Source organism: Bos mutus, chromosome 5 (assembly GCF_027580195.1).
Source record: "Bos mutus isolate GX-2022 chromosome 5, NWIPB_WYAK_1.1, whole genome shotgun sequence".
Lineage (NCBI taxonomy): Eukaryota > Metazoa > Chordata > Mammalia > Artiodactyla > Bovidae > Bos > Bos mutus.
The window spans coordinates 38,543,770-38,560,105 of record NC_091621.1 but is presented as its reverse complement, the minus strand read 5'-3'; the positions used below and the strand labels follow the sequence as shown (position 1 = coordinate 38,560,105).

General features: G+C 43.6%; 1 protein-coding gene across 2 annotated transcripts in view; it reads left to right on the top strand.

The window, feature by feature from the left end:
• The first annotated feature begins 12,259 nt into the window (after positions 1-12,259).
• The window catches only part of SLC38A1 (solute carrier family 38 member 1), a 78,600-nt gene continuing 74,523 nt past the window's right edge, over positions 12,260-16,336 (top strand). For both annotated transcript variants that reach the window (XR_011464221.1, XM_070370667.1), the window contains exon 1: positions 12,260-12,652. The gene's annotated coding sequence lies outside the window, so the exon portion shown is untranslated. The remainder of the gene's footprint in view (positions 12,653-16,336) is intronic.

Here is a 16,336-nt window from a genome sequence, read left to right as displayed (position 1 = left end):
CCAGGATAGATCACATCCTGGGCCATAAATCTAGCCTTGGTAAATTAAAAAAAATTGAAATCACTCCAAGCATCCTTTCTGACCACAATGCAGTAAGATTGGATCTCAATTATAGGAGAAAAACTATTAAAAATTCCAACATATGGAGGCTGAACAACATGCTGCTGAATAACCCACAAATCACAGAAGAAATAAAAAAAGAAATCAAAATATGCATAGAAACGAATGAAAATGAAAACACAACAACCCAAAACCTGTGGGACACTGTAAAAGCAGTGCTAAGGGGAAAGTTCACAGCAATACAAGCATACCTCAAGAAACAAGAAAAAAGTCAAATAAATAACCTAACTCTACACCTAAAACAACTGGAAAAGGAAGAAATGAAGAATCCCAGGGTTAGTAGAAGGAAAGAAATCTTTAAAATTAGGGCAGAAATAAATGCAAAAGAAACAAAAGAGACCATAGCAAAAATCAACAAAGCCAAAAACTGGTTCTTTGAAAGGGTAAATAAAATTGACAAACCATTAGCCAGACTCATCAAGAAACAAAGGGAGAAAAATCAAATCAATAAAATTAGAAATGAAAATGGAGAGATCACAACAGACAACACAGAAATACAAAGGATCATAAGAGACTACTATCAGCAACTATATGCCAATAAAATGGACAACGTGGAAGAAATAGACAAATTCTTAGAAAAGTACAACTTTCCAAAACTGAACCAGGAAGAAAATCTTAACAGACCCATCACAAGCACAGAAATTGAAACTGTAATCAGAAATCTTCCAGCAAACAAAAGCCCAGGTCCAGACGGCTTCACAGCTGAATTCTACCAAAAATTTAGAGAAGAGCTAACATCCATCCTACTCAAACTCTTCCATAAAATTGCAGAGGAAGGCAAACTTCCAAACTCATTCTATGAGGCCACCATCACCTAATATCAAAACCTGACAAAGATCCCACAAAAAAAGAAAACTACAGGCCAATATCACTGATGAACATAGATGCAAAAATCCTTCACAAAATTCTAGCAATCAGAATCCAATAACACATTAAAAAGATCATACATCATGACCAAGTGGGCTTTATCACAGGGATGCAAGGATCTTCAATATCTGCAAATCAATCAATGTAATACACCACATTAACAAATTGAAAAATAAAAGCCATATGATTATCTCAATAGATGCAGAGAAAGCCTTTGACAAAATTCAACATCCATTTATGATAAAAACTCTCCAGAAAGCAGGAATAGAAGGAAAATACCTCAACATAATAAATGCTATATATGACAAACCCACAGCAAACATTATCCTCAGTGGTGAAAAATTGAAACCATTTCCCCTGAAGTCAGGAACAAGACAAGGGTGCCCACTTTCACCACTACTATTCAACATAGTTTTGGAAGTTTTGGCCACAGCAATCAGAGCAGAAGAAGAAATAAAAGGAATCCAAATTGGAAACGAAGAAGTAAAAAATCTCACTGTTTGCAGATGACATGATCCTCTACCTAGAAAACCCTAAAGACTCCACTAGAAAATTACTAGAGCTAATCAATGAATATAGTAAAGTTGCAGGATATAAAATCAACACTCAGAAATCCCTTGCATTCCTATACACTAATAATGAGAAAATAGAAAGAGAAATTAAGGAAACAATTTCATTTACCATTGCAATGAAAAGACTAAAATACTTAGGAATATATCTACCTAAAGAAACTAAAGACCTATATATAGAAAACTAAAAAACACTGGTGAAAGAAATCAAAGAGGACACTAATAGATGGAGAAATATATCGTGTTCATGGATTGGAAGAATCAATATAGTGAAAATGAGTATACTACCCAAAGCAATTTATAGATTCAATGCAATCCCTATCAAGCTACCAACAGTATTTTTCACAGAACTAGAACAAATAATTTCACAATTTGTATGGAAATACAAAAAACCCCGAATAGCCAAAGCAATCTTGAGAAAGAAGAATGGAACTGGAGGAATCAACCTGCCTGACTTCAGGCTCTACTACAAAGCCACAGTCATCAAGACAGTATGGTACTGGCACAAAGACAGAAATATAGATCAATGGAACAAAATAGAAAGCCCAGAGATAAATCCACACACCTATGGACACCTTATCTTTGACAAAGGAGGCAAGAATATACAATGGATTTAAGACAATCTCTTTAACAAGTGGTACTGGGAAAACTGGTCAACCACCTGTAAAAGAATGAAACTAGAACACTTTCTAACATCATACACAAAAATAAACTCAAAATGGATTAAAGATCTAAATGTAAGACCAGAAACTATAAAACTCCTAGAGGAGAACATAGGCAAAACACTCTCCGACATAAATCATAGCAGGATCCTCTATGACCCACCTCCCAGAATATTGGAAATAAAAGCAAAAATAAACAAATGGGACCTAATTAAACTTAAAAGCTTCTGCACAACAAAGGAAATTATAAGCAAGGTGAAAAGACAGCCTTCAGAATGGGAGAAAATAATAGTAAATGAAGCAACTGACAAACAACTAATATCAAAAATACACAAGCAACTCCTGCAGCTCAATTCCAGAAAAATAAACGACCCAATCAAAAAATGGGTCAAAGAACTAAACAGACATTTCTCCAAAGAAAACATACAGATGGCTAACAAACACATGAAAAGATGCTCAACATCACTCATGATCAGAAAAATGCAAATCAAAACCACAATGAGGTACCATTTCACGCCAGTCAGAATGGCTGCGATCCAAAAGTCTACAAGCAATAAATGCTGGAGAGGGTGTGGAGAAAATGGAACCCTCTTACATTGTTGGTGGGAATGCAAACTTGTACAGCCATTATGGAGAAAAGTGTGGAAATTCCTTAAAAAACTGGAAATAGAACTGCTTTATGACCCAGCAATCCCACTGCTGGGCATACACACTGAGGAAACCAGAATTGAAAGAGACATGTGTACCCCAATGTTCATCGCAGCACTGTTTATAATAGCCAGGACATGGAAGCAACCTAGATGCCCATCAGCAGATGAATGGATAAGAAAGCTATGGTACATATACACAATGGAGTATTACTCAGCCATTAAAAAGAATACATTTGAATCAGTTCTAATGAGGTGGATGAAACTGGAGCCAATTACACAGAGTGAAGTAAGCCAGAAAGAAAACCACCAATACAGTATACTAATGCATATATGTGGAATTTAGAAAGATGGTAACGATAACCCTGTATGCGAGACAGCAAAAGAGACACAGATGTATAGAACAGTCTTTTGGACTCTGTGGGAGAGGGAGAGGGTGAGATGATTTGGGAGAATGGCATTGAAACATGTATAATATCATATATGAAACGAATCACCAGTCCAAGTTCAATGCATGATACTGGTTGCTTGGGGCTGGTGCATTGGGATGATCCAGAGGGATGGTACGGGGAGGGAGGAGGGAGAGGGGTTCGGGATGGGGAACACGTGTATACCTGTGGCAGATTCATGTTGATGTATGGCAAAACCAATACAATATTGTAAAGTAATTAACCTCCAATTAAAATAAATAAATTTATATTAAAAAAATAGGACAATAACACAGATATATTAGTGACAAATATATTGAGGTACATATTATGTTGCAGAAGTAAAATCAAGGTGTCTTTAGCTTCAGTTCAGTTCAGTCGCTCAGTCGTGTCCAACTCTTTGCGACCCCATGAATCGCAGCACGCCAGGCCTCCCTGTCCATCACCAACTCCCGGAGTTCACTCAGACTCAAGTCCATCGAGTCAGTGATGCCATCCAGCCATCTCATTCTCTGTCGTCCCCTTCTCCTCTTGCCACCAATCCCTCCCAGCAGTAGAGTCTTTTCCAATGAGTCAACTCTTCGCATGAGGTGGCCAAAGTACTGGAGTTTCAGCTTTAGCATCATTCCTTCCAAAGAACACCCAGGGCTGATCTCCTTCAGAATGGACTGGTTGGATCTCCGTGCAGTCCCAGGGACTCTCAAGAGTCTTCTCCAACACCACAGTTCAAAAGCATCAAGTCTTTAGGTTACATTAATTAAAAAAATTTTTTTAATATATGTTTTCAGGATGACATATGTTATCAATGCCCTTTGATGAGAACTTTTCCAGAAGTGTGTTATTGGAGGCTCATGCCATCTACGGTCATAAGGAAGAAGGAAAAGGAACAAATGCCATAAGTATTTAGGAGGCGGAGTGACAGGACTGGTGATTATTCCTTTGAAAATGTTTACTGGATCATGTCCATCACTGCTCCTTACTAAAATCCTCCACATGAAGAGGATAGCATCCAAGCAAGGCTCATGTCTTCAGGGGAGCCTCCCCAGATTCCCAGCCCAGTGCGTGTCCCTCTGTTACCCCCAGAGAGTCATGCTGAGGCCTCTCCCTCACAGCACTTCTCTCTATTTACAAACTTCATTCATTGGTGAGATCATTTGCAGAATGTTGGTCCTTCCAAGCTCCATGAAAGACTAGCAGAATGCCTGGCATTTAGTAAATGTTAGTGCAAAGAATGCATCAGTTGGATCTGAAAGGTGAAGGAGACACTAAGATACCCCCCTACCTCTAGCCTGAACAGTTGTGACCATGATGGTACAGTTTCACGAGATGGGGTCTATGGGGGAAGAGGAGGGTTTGGGCTTGGGGGAAAAAGGATGAGTTCAATTTTGGACATGTTACATCTGAATTAAAAACTTGTGGAGTATTTTACTTTAGAAGCACATACATATGTGTGTGTATAGTTAACTAGAAACATATCAATAAACCTCTCAGTAAAATTATCCCATTTGTCATTATGAAATAGCATTGGATGTCTAAAATAAAACTGAATACATAGTCCTTCAAAATCAAGCACACTGAAAATTACTGGGTATTTCCTATTTTAAGAACAATTACTTAAAATAGAAATTTATTTTAGTAAAGTGTGTTACTCTACTCAAGTAATGAATAGGGCTCTTCCCCTTTTATTGCTTGCCAGAAGGAATAGAAAAAAAAGAGACAAAAAAAAACCCCCTTCCTCCCCAAAGCTAACTTCTCAGCAGAAAAGGCAAAACCTATATGGCACCCCACTCCAGTACTTTTGCCTGGAAAATCCCATGGATGGAGGAGCCTGGTAGGCTGCAGTCCATGGGGTCGCTAAGAGTCGGACACGACTGAGCGACTTTGCTTTCACTTTTCACTTTCATGCATTGGAGAAGGAAATGGCAACCCACTCCAGTGTTCTTGCCTGAGAATCCCAGGGACGGGGAGCCTGACGGCTGCCGTCTATGGGGTCACACAGAGTCAGACACGACTGAAGTGACTTAGCATAGCATATTTCTGCCCAATAAGATTTTAGCATCATATATCCTCCCTCTAACTTCCCGAGATGACCTTGCCCTTGTTCTCACCTGAACTAGCTCATGCTATGCATCTGGGGCTTGTTTCACATTTTCACGCCTTCTGATTTTGTCATTCATTTCCCCATTTTCTTATCTCTATCCTCACTTCCCTTGATACCTCTCATCACTTCCCTACTATTGCTTTCATTTCTCTGGCTCTTGGATGAAGATTCTTTCTCCATTGTATTGCTTTTGGACACCCAAACTGATAAGAAAGTAAGAATGATCATACTGGTTCAGAACTAAGGAACAGTCAGCCCTGTATTCCATTTCTAAAACTATCTCTAAGGGTTTGAGGGTTTAAAGATCTCCCTGAGTCTAGCCACCTGAATATTTAATTTGGACCTATCATTTAAATTTATGTTATCCTTACTTTGAATGAATGCTTTTCAACATGCCTTTTACCTTTACTTGCCTGATTCCAAACCCTGTGCTCTTATCATCTGTGCTATTTGTGAACATCTCTGTGTATTATTTTTAGGATGCAGATTCCCAGAAGTGACACCAATGGGATCTAAGTTCTTCCTATTTATTGCCAAATTATTTTCCAGTAACTAATATTGTTATTAAATACCTAAGATACATTATGACTTACTCGAAATGTTTACACATATTAACAAACATATTTCATATTACCATGTGAGGTAGGTGTTATTATTTCCACTTTAAAGATGAGGAAATTGAGGAACAGAGATGTTAAGCAACTCACCCACGGTCGCAGAGTTATTAGGGTGGAATCAGAATTGGAATTCAGAAAATTTCACTTCAGAGCCCACATTTTTATCACTAAATTAAATGTGATTAAATTTAATTTTATCACAAAAAAGTTATAGTAACTTATACTGGCACCATTAACAAGTGTAGATAATATTCTCAACTTTGGAACACTTCTACTTTTTGATTAGCACATTCATATGTAGAGCTTAACTTCCCTTTGTCACTTTAAAATTAAGGTTTGGAGTGGACATGGAGGACTATTTTCTAATAAATACGTTGTCTCCTTACTCCCATAGTGGGAGAACAGGATCAGAGGTGTTGGTCCGACAGCTATTTCAGTATAGAATGAGCATAATGAAGTACTCATGCCTGTAAGCTGGGGCTTTGAAAATTCATTGCCCTGTGCTTATTTCTGCAAAGCATGCAAGAAAGTAACAGATACCACTTATTGTGCACTTACTGTGTGCCAAGCATTGTGGTGAAGATTCTGGAGACACAGAGTCATTTAAACATCAGACGGGTATCATTACCTCATTCAGTAAGAAGCTAGGGAGATCCAGGCATGTTGATCTGCATAACAATGCACAAAGGTCAGGTAAACAAAACCCTGGGACTGATCACTGGCTCTGGTTCTTTAGTTTAGCTTCAGTGAATGAGACCATTTTGCCATCCAGTCACAATATGGAACAAACCCTACTGTCTGCTCCCCTAACAGATGAAAATTAAGTGACCCTACAAAGCTAACCTGGGCCAAAATCAGGAACAATAGACATTTTTAAAGAGGACTGCACTGTGATTTTATTTTAAATTCGGTTTAGATTCAGTAGAATTTGTTGACCTCCTGCCAGAGCCAGTTACAGATCTGGAGAGGTAGATTGTCTATTGAGATGCTGGAAGAGATGACAGCAGACCCTGTCAGGCCCAGACGACTGGGACTCTTTTAGGTTACAAAGTTATTCTTTGCTGTGGCTCCTTTGACTAACTCCTATTGTCAAAATACTGTCATCTATGAATGAGATCCAAAGAACATTTTACCAACAGAAGTTGGTAAAATGGGTTAATTAGGCAAAGAAATGTGATTACATCCATCAAAAGAAAAACTAGGTAATTTTAAAGACCATCTGATGTTTTAGACCATATTAGTTGGAGTAAAAGACTGATTTCAGAATAAATAACTTACTTTCTAATGAGGTAAGTTTTTTTTTTTTCCATAGATGGCCATATTACTTCTGTTATAAATTGAAGATAATCAGGACACTTATTCTGCAAAAACTGTACCTACTGATCTTTCTATTTTTCATCATTGTCAAAATTCAGACTGTCCTATAACTGATTAAAAAGAGAAAACTATACACATTCAGGAGATAGTTTTGATCCCATTTCAAAATTCACCCACAAGAAATATATATATAGATAGATCTACATACCAATGTATTTGGACAGCTTTGAAAACCCATGGGGGAAAGCACCTTTTCTTTGTAAGTGCACAGCTCTCCTACTAGGCACCCAGACGGGAAGCATGTGCAACCCAGGTGAGTACAGGGTGAAGCTGCGGTGAGGGCAGGTGTTGCTCAAGTTTAGGCTGAATCTTGTTGGGGATGTGATTAATCTTTCTTCAAAAAGCTGCCCCTCCTTCCTGGACCCTTCCAGAAAGGGCCCATGGGAGCTACTAGAAAACTCCCAGGTGACCTGAGGTGATTCAATTCTCTTTTCACACTACAGATTCCTTCTCCAGCCTCACTTTCAGATACAGAAATGTTTATTTTCTCAGTACCATAGGGCAGCCCACTGCATAACCCACTAATATGTCCTGACTACACGAGTATCATTTGGGGAATCTACTCAGTTGCAAAGGTCCACAGTAATTTTAGATACAATCAACAATGCCCTTGGGGCTCATAACTCTGTTACAAAGCAAACTGATTCCTGGGCTGCCTGGAAATAGGGCAGTGATCCCCATGTGAAGGCAGGGGGTCCTTCATCCTCTTGGTCCTCCAAAGGGGTTGTTTCAGCATCAGGGAACATCTTAGAGCCAGGCACAGTAAACTGACTTTGGAATCAGTGCTGGATATAAGACCTAGATATGCCAGTTAGAGCTGAGTGAACTTGGAATAAATTCATTAGACTCTGAATCAGGGGTTATAATGGACTGTACCTTCTAGGAATGATGTGAGGATTAAACGAGAGACCATCTATTAGGTGCTTATGTTGTTGCTTGTCTCTCGAGAGGCACACAGCAAAGAGCAGAGTCATCATCACGATACCCCCTGCTTCCATTTGAGACCACAGCAATTGGGTTTAAATGCTGAGCTACTGAAAGGACCTCTGACAGGAAGTTTCACCTACAAGTGGTGTTGGAGGAAAAGCCACACTGAAGCCACTGGGCACTCTTCCTGAATACCATCCCCATCCTCCTTCCCGGCAATCGTCTCCACAGCAGCTTCTTCACTTCAGCCTCCAAGGGGACATCTACACTGCATTTTCAGATTGCCAACTAAAATCCAGATGAGGGGTGAAGTCTTTCCACACTCAAAGCCCAAGGGTGTCTAGTTGTAAACAGTTGTAGAATCATGGTTAAGTCTGAGCATGGACTTTGAATTAGGGCCTGAACAAGAATTCAAGCCCCCTTTCACCACTTACTGTCTTAATGTGAACTTAGCCTCTTCAAACCTGTTTTCTTGTTTACACACAGGCTAATATGATATTGAGTAATTAAAAGGATAACATGTAATAATATTTACATGTAAAGTGCTTAGCACGGTAGTTGCCAAGGAGTGAAGCCCAGTTCGACTACTGAATTGAGTTTGTAAAATGCTAACTTGATTACTGTGGCCTTGTAGTATAGCCTGAAGTCAAGGAACCTGTTTCCTCCAGCTCTGCTTTTCGTTCTCAAGATTGCCTTGGCTGTTCAGGGTCTTGTGTTTCTAAACAAATTGAAAAATTTTTTGCTTTACTTCTGTGAAAAATGCCATTGGTAATTTAATAGGATTGCACTGAATCTGTAAATTGCCTTGGATAGGATAGTCATTTTCACAGTATTGATCCTTCCAAACCAAGAACATGGTATATCTCTCCATCTGTTTGTGTCCTCTTTATTTCAGTATCTGAACAGTTTTCTGAGTCGAGGTCTTTTGCCTCCTTAGGTAGGTTTGTTCCTAAGTATTTGATTCTTTTTGTTAAAATGGTGAATGGGATTGTTTTCTTAATTTCTCTTTCCAGTCTTTTGTTGCTAGTGTATAAGAATACAAGAGATTTCTGTCCATTAATGTTGTATCCTGCAACTTTACCAAATTCATTGATTGGCACCAGTAGTTATTACTCAGCCATAAAAAGTAATGAAATTGTGCCATTTGCAGAGATGTGGATGGACGTAGAGACTATCATTCAGAGTGAAGTCAAAAAGAAAAAAACAAACATTGAATATTAACACACATATCTAGAAAAATGGTACAGATGAACCTGTTTACAAAGCAGAAATACAGACACAGATGCAGAGGAGACAGAAGTATGGACAGAAAGGGGGAAAAGGGGAAGTGGGATCAATTGCGAGATTGAGACTGACATATATACACTGCTGCTGCTGCTGCTAAGTTGCTTGAGTCGTGTCTGACTCTGTGCGACCCCATAGACAGCAGCCCACCAGGCTCCCCCATCCCTGGGATTCTCCAGGCAAGAACACTGGAGTGGGTTGCCATTTCCTTCTCCAATGCATGAAAGTGAAGAGTGAAAGCCAAGTAGCTCAGTCATGTCCGACTCTTAGCGACCCCATGGACTGCAGCCTACCAGGCTCCTCCGTCCATGGGATTTTCCAGGCAAAAGTACTGGAGTGGGGTGCCGTTGCCTTCTCCACTATGTATAAAATAGATAACTAATGAGAGTCACTGGGAGAACAGGGAGGGGGAAAAAAAGGTACAATCTGTTTATAGGACATAAATTAACCTTAAAAAATGCGTTACAATATATATTAAGAGCAGACAAATACTGCTTGATTCCACTTATACAAGGTAGCTACAACAGCTGTCAGAAAGTACTTTGGGGGTGGGGTGGAAAGGGAATGGGGAATTAAGTGTTTAAGGGGAACAGAGTTTCAGTATAGGAAGCTGAAAAATTCAGAAGATGGATGATGGTGAGAGTCGAAAAACAATATGAATGTACTTAGTGTCACTGAACTATACAGTTAAATAGTTAAAATAGTATGTTTATATTATATGATTTTTACCACAATTTAAAAAAAAATTTAAATGCTACCTAACTGCAGCCTTAGGTGCACAGAAATAAGTTAAAACCCTAATCAAAAGATAAGCTTTCCATCAGACAATCAGACATGCTCTCTAAACACTGGGGAATATACCAGTGATGATAAGGTAACCAGCTGATGGAGCCATGCTCCGTCTATCATTTTGCATGTTCAGATTTCCTACCTTATTCATAAGCATTATCCCTGCCAGGCAAAGGGCACACTACTTATAATTAGCAATTTCATTCTAAATTAGCTTCCTCTAGAAAGGGAGGGGGGAGAAAAACCAACTTTTTGGCGACGTGTATAATATTATTATGATATGGGTACTACTAACTGTCTTGTTGTTGTTGTTGTTTTTACAAACTTGGGAACAAAACTAAGGACAAACGTTAAGCAGGCGAGGGAAGCAGTGTCAGAGGCAGAATTTGATCGCAGGTCTGTTTGAGCGAGGCTCCCCATCCATCATCTTCCCCTTTCTGTTTGCACTGCCTTTCAGTTTCTCCGGTTTATTCAAGAGCTGGCCTTCTGAACAGGATTCTCAGACAGCCATTACTAACCAAGACCGATTTCTGCCACTCGACGGAACAAATATTCTAGTTATGAGGCGTTTGGTTTTCCTCTCGCTTTTCCAGCAGTGACTAAAAAGCCATAGCCACTCCATCAGAGGCTATTCCGTCTGCCCTTTTGAAATGCGCCTGGTAGATTAATTTTTGAAAGATGATTCACCTTCCTTTTCCTGTTTTGATGGAACACGGAGACGCAACCATTCCTGTCAATAGAAGGCTCGAGTTTCCACCGCGCAAATTCGCGCGCCGCTGACTGTCTCATTGGCTGACGCGCAGGTGGGATTTCCTGTCGCCATTTTAAGGAAACACACTGCCCGGCAAGGAAGTGCCCAGTCAGTTCAGAGGGTCTGTGCCCGGAACAAAGAGACAGCAAAAGAAAGGGAAACGGGCCCAGCGGCCCCAGACCCCTCCATCCTGTGCCCTCGCTCCCCGCTGACCCCAGATTTCGAGCGCCCGGCTTCTTGATCCCCGACGCGCCACGCCCGGGGCTCGATCACGTGGGGTCTCCTCCCAGCCCAGAGCGCGCCCCAGCTCAGCAAAACCACCCAGTTCCCCCAACGGAGCCCCTCAGCATAGATCTCGGGGTGCGGGTTGGCCGGGACTGCGGGTGCTGTGGATCCGGAAGAGGGGAGGCACCTCCCACTGCGGGTGACGGACAAAGGCTTTCCAGAGGTGCTCGCGCTCCGGCCGATCCCGGCCTCCTCCGCGCCGTCCCTAGGGAGCCTCCACGCCGCTCCCTTGCTGCCAGCGGCTCCCACGCTGTTTGCAGGGTTGTGAGCTGACCAGCCACTCCGGCGGCCATCCTCACTCGGCGCCCTTCCCACAATGCAACTCCCCTCGCTCACGCGCCCCGGTCCGGCTCCGGCGTACCCTCAATGCACCCCCAGCTCCCCATCGCACAGTCCTCCTCGCCTCCTTCCGTGCCCTCCAAGCCACCTCCCCTCTCCATCTCCGAGGGCTCTCAGTCTCCGGCCACCGCTGCAGCTGGGCTCTGGGCTCGTCGCAGGGCACCAGGAGGGCGTGGGGCAGGTGTCCAGGCTGCGCGCACACTCCGCTCCCGGTGCCACCGCCGGCGCTCCCGGCACACAAGCGCCCCGCAACCCCTCCCTCGCTCCCTCTCTCTTTCCGATGCTCAACGTTCGCCGGCCGCGGTCGCCGCATCCTCGGCGGACGGCGACACGGAGGCAGCCAGGGGCGGCCGCCTAGGCAAGAGACACCATGTGACGGGCACCGCTCAGTGACACGCAGCTTCGGTTAAAGAGCGGACGCGCAGGAGGGGAGGCGACGGCACGCGAGACGCGGATAAATAGCCTGAACAGCTAAACCATCGCGAGCCATGGATGCGCAAGGGCGACGCGTCCCCTAGTAGGAGAATGACTGTGATTTGATTCGAGACCCTCTGCGGCCGAGCGAGCGGATGTGAGTGCGAGGCTGGCGAGCACCGTGTGGGTAAGGGTTGCTGGTGGGGGGAGCTTCTGATGCAATCGGCCCCGAAAGGAGGAGGAGAGCCAGGAGTGCGCGGGCTGGGGCGGCACGCCGCTCCGCCTGAAGGTCGCCGCCCTTCACCTTCCTCGGAAATCCGCCACGCCACGCCGAGCCTTCCCGCCCAGTCCTCGCTGACGGAGGGCACCTTTCATCCGCCAAGGCAGCCAGACCTTGACACAAAGGACATCGCAAGGCTGGGGGAAAATCCGGGAAGGGCGGATACCACTTTCCCCCCCTTTTTTTTGGCCCAAGGTAAGAGGATTTCCCTTTCCCAGGGAGAGCTGAGGGAGCAGCGGTGGGGAGGAAAGGGACGTTTTAGATGTGAGAGGAGGCGGTAACGCAGAAGTCATCCATGCGAGCGTAAAAGGAAGGAGTGCGCGGCTGAGCCGGATGCGTTCGCATTTTGCTTTTACCAAGAGAAAAGTCAGATCCACGGTTCTGCTGACCGCCTGCGGCAGTGTAAAGAGGCGCGGAGCCCCTGGTTTTAGCGTTGCGTGGGCTGCGGCTTACTTTTGGGGTCTGTTTTCTTAGTGGCAGATTGTGGTGCCAGATCTGGTTAAATCATTCGTGGGTTAGGGACCACGCGGGTCTAGAGAGCGCGCCGAGGTGAGGGCTCCACTGCATTCCCGAGGAGTGGTTGAGTGCTGGGCATTTGCGGGGAATTTCCTGTGTCTTAGGAGCCCCAAGAAAGGCATGTGATGTGCCCGGGGTTGAGTATGCGGCCGGCTGGGTCTCGAGGACTGGCCACGAAGCCCGAGTAAACAGGAACACGCTCGCCGGCCCTTCTCGAGCTCTGCCCGGCTCTCAGTAACGGAGAGGATGCGGGCTATGAGGTTGGGGGACGAGGGGTGAGGGGGATTATTAAGCGATGCTGGCAGTGACTCACTGCCCTTTCCCTCCCCGAAGAGGTTCTTTCCCAAAGGAAGGAGAGAAAGAGAGAAGTGCCGTTCTGAAAGCTAGGAACCGGTGGAGCTGGCGAACAAAAGGGCACCGATTGCGCGGGGCCCGAGCGCCGAGTGTCCTCCCCAGCACTCCCACATCTTCCCCCCACCCCCGAATCACCCTCGCGTCCCTAAATGTTACCACAATAGGCCTTTAACCTCGCCGGGCGGGTGCCCGGAGGAAAGTGCTCCTTCGCCCCGGTGCACGCCCCCACCACCGTCATTCCCCTCCCGGAGCTTCGGGGTCCTCAGCACCCACTGGTACCCCCAGGCTACAGGGCTGACTGGGCGCCACTTCCCTGTTGAAGTGCCCAGCCCTGGGTTTGGACTGAACTGTAGTTAGAAGGTACAAGTACATATGGCGGCAAAAGGAATTTCGCGGTAACCGCGTCCCGGCGTTTCGGCGGTGCCTTTCACAGGCTGTCTTCGGCTTGGGAAGGTGGTGCTGCAATTGTGAATCCTTTGTGTCTGACCTGGTTTTTCTTGCTCTGGTTCTCTGGTGAAAACCTAATTGCCACCAGTATCACATACTTTTGCGGACGAATCCCTGGTGATGTATTTCATGAGTTGAAAAAGACCCGAGAGCTAGGAAACCGTATTTATTTGCGTTTGGAAAAGGATCTGACATCTCTGCCGTGGGTTTAAGACTTTTTAATATAAGGGGAAGGAAAGAATAAATCATCGTTTGCAGACTCCAGGGCCCAACAAGACTGTAATTTGTCACCTTGATAGAAGAAACTGCGGCAACTCGTGCTTTTTCTGACGTCAGAACGACGACGGAAAATAAAACCTGAGCTAGGTGGCTGGCTGGCCTCATTGTTAAATGAATCTCTCACCGGCTGGGTATTGCTGAAATTTTTCAGACAAGTCAGGGCTCTGATGATGGTAGGATTTCAGTTTGGGCCCCAACCTCAAATTGGCTTTACTCCTCAGAGTTACTCAGTTCTCAGTAGTTCCTTAGACACCACTAAACTCACCTGGTTTGGCTTAAGGTCTTAACCTTGATGAGATGAATTCACTTTTTTCCCCCTAAACATATTCAATGAGTGTTTCCTACTGAGAGTTTATGTGGCAGTTAGCAACTACAAGATAAAAGTCCTATTTCTGTGAGCTGTCCCTCCTCCTGGGGGGAAACAGACAATAAATACACCTATAAATGAATGTTGGAGATTTGTTCTTGCAGTGAACGAATAAAACCAGGTCAATCTTGTGAGGAAGGCTGATGCCTGAGATAGATGACCTTCTAGGTGGGTCTTGTAAGAGGGTACATTTGTCCTGAGACTAAGAGACCAGACACCTGATTATTGCTAGACTGCCTTTTTCTTTCCCTGGGTGATGCATGAGCGCAAAATTAGTCTTACTTACCATTGTTTCCCTAATGCCCAGCACAGAATAACTGCTTAATAAATGCCTGTTGGATTGAGATCTTAGTCAAAACATCTTGTTCACCACTTAGTGCTACTGTTGACCATCCCTTTCTCTAGATCTCATTATTTGTTCCTCTGCTAAGTTGAAGCATCGGAGTCTCTTTCTACTCTGCTTCTTCTCTCGCCTTCTCTCCATTTTTGAGCAGTTACCAGGAACCTGCAAATGATGCATAAACCTGTTTTTTCATCTCCATTCCCACTGCCCAGGTTCAGGTCTCTATCACTTGATTTAGACAGGGCAATTTAAGGAGTTTATTGGGATTCAAAAATGGTGAAACAGACATGGAGGTGCCCTGAAGAAACCAGCACTCACGGGAGCAGATGCAAGCACGGTGAAGGGTAAAGAGTAAAGTAGCCAGCAAAGGAGGCGTAATGGGCTTCTAGTTGGTCTCCTGGGTATCAAGTTCTGCTCCCCTAATTCAGTCTCAACACTTCCATGGGATCTGCATTTTTTTAACTAATTTTTAACTAATCTTTCTTTTGAAAACCTTCAGTGGTTTTCAAAAACCACTGTTTTTCAAAATCAGTTGCCTACAATTAAAGTCTAAATTCCTTAGTCAGGCACCTGGGACCTTCCACAACCTGTTCCTCACCTCTTTCCATCACTTTCTCCCAGTTCACCCTATGTCCTCCCTGTCACTTTCTGCCTCAATATTGATGCTGATTCCAAACTGGAATGCCTGCTGAAATCCTATATATTTGTAAAAGACTTAGCCCAAATACTACTTTCTGCCTCTTCAAGTAAGTGTTCACTGATTACCTCCTAGCCTTTTCATATTGATCTTTCACATTTTGCACCATCAGTCCAGGTGATGGAAGGTGAAGTAAGGACAGATACTTTGAGTCAAATGTAAATGCCCAGTCTCAACTTATCAGCCTAGACATCTTGGGTAAGTTGTTTAGCATCTCTGAGCCTCAGTTCCCCACCCCCCACCTTTGTTAAATGATAGTGATGGTGGTGATGATAGTGGTACTTACTGAGTTATCCTGAAGGGTTAGTGAGGATAATAGATGTGAAGAGCTTGGCACACTGTTAGTACTCCATAGGTACTGAATTAAGAGAGACTTCAGGTTTCTCATCTATCAGAGGAGGTGGGGGAAGTTGATCAGGAAAGTTCCCCTTACCTCTAATGTTCAATGAATATTTAATCATTTAAAAATATTTTTCTGAAAATGTCTTAATGGAAACTACCAGAAACTTTTCAGTCCCTGGGCGAATGTGCATCTGTGAAAGGTAGTATGGAGGTGGGGGAAGCAAGTGCATAGAAGGAAGTGAAATCCAAATAGCATCATAGACTTTAGAGAAGGACATCTTAGAACACTGGCCCTAAATTGAATCTTTTTAAAAAAACTTATATCTGGAAGTTGATCACATTTTAGTCATTGGTTTTCAGCTCACCACCTGTGTGTTAGGGTTACTTACTAAGCATAAAGGAATCCAGTCATAGGAAAGCACCATGGTTTGGGTAAACTTTGCAAGCACCCAGGTTGCTGTCACGGAACTCTGCCTCAGGTAATGCTATAGTGTATCTTTGCCTGTAACTAACTGGGTCCCCTTGGGTAACTCA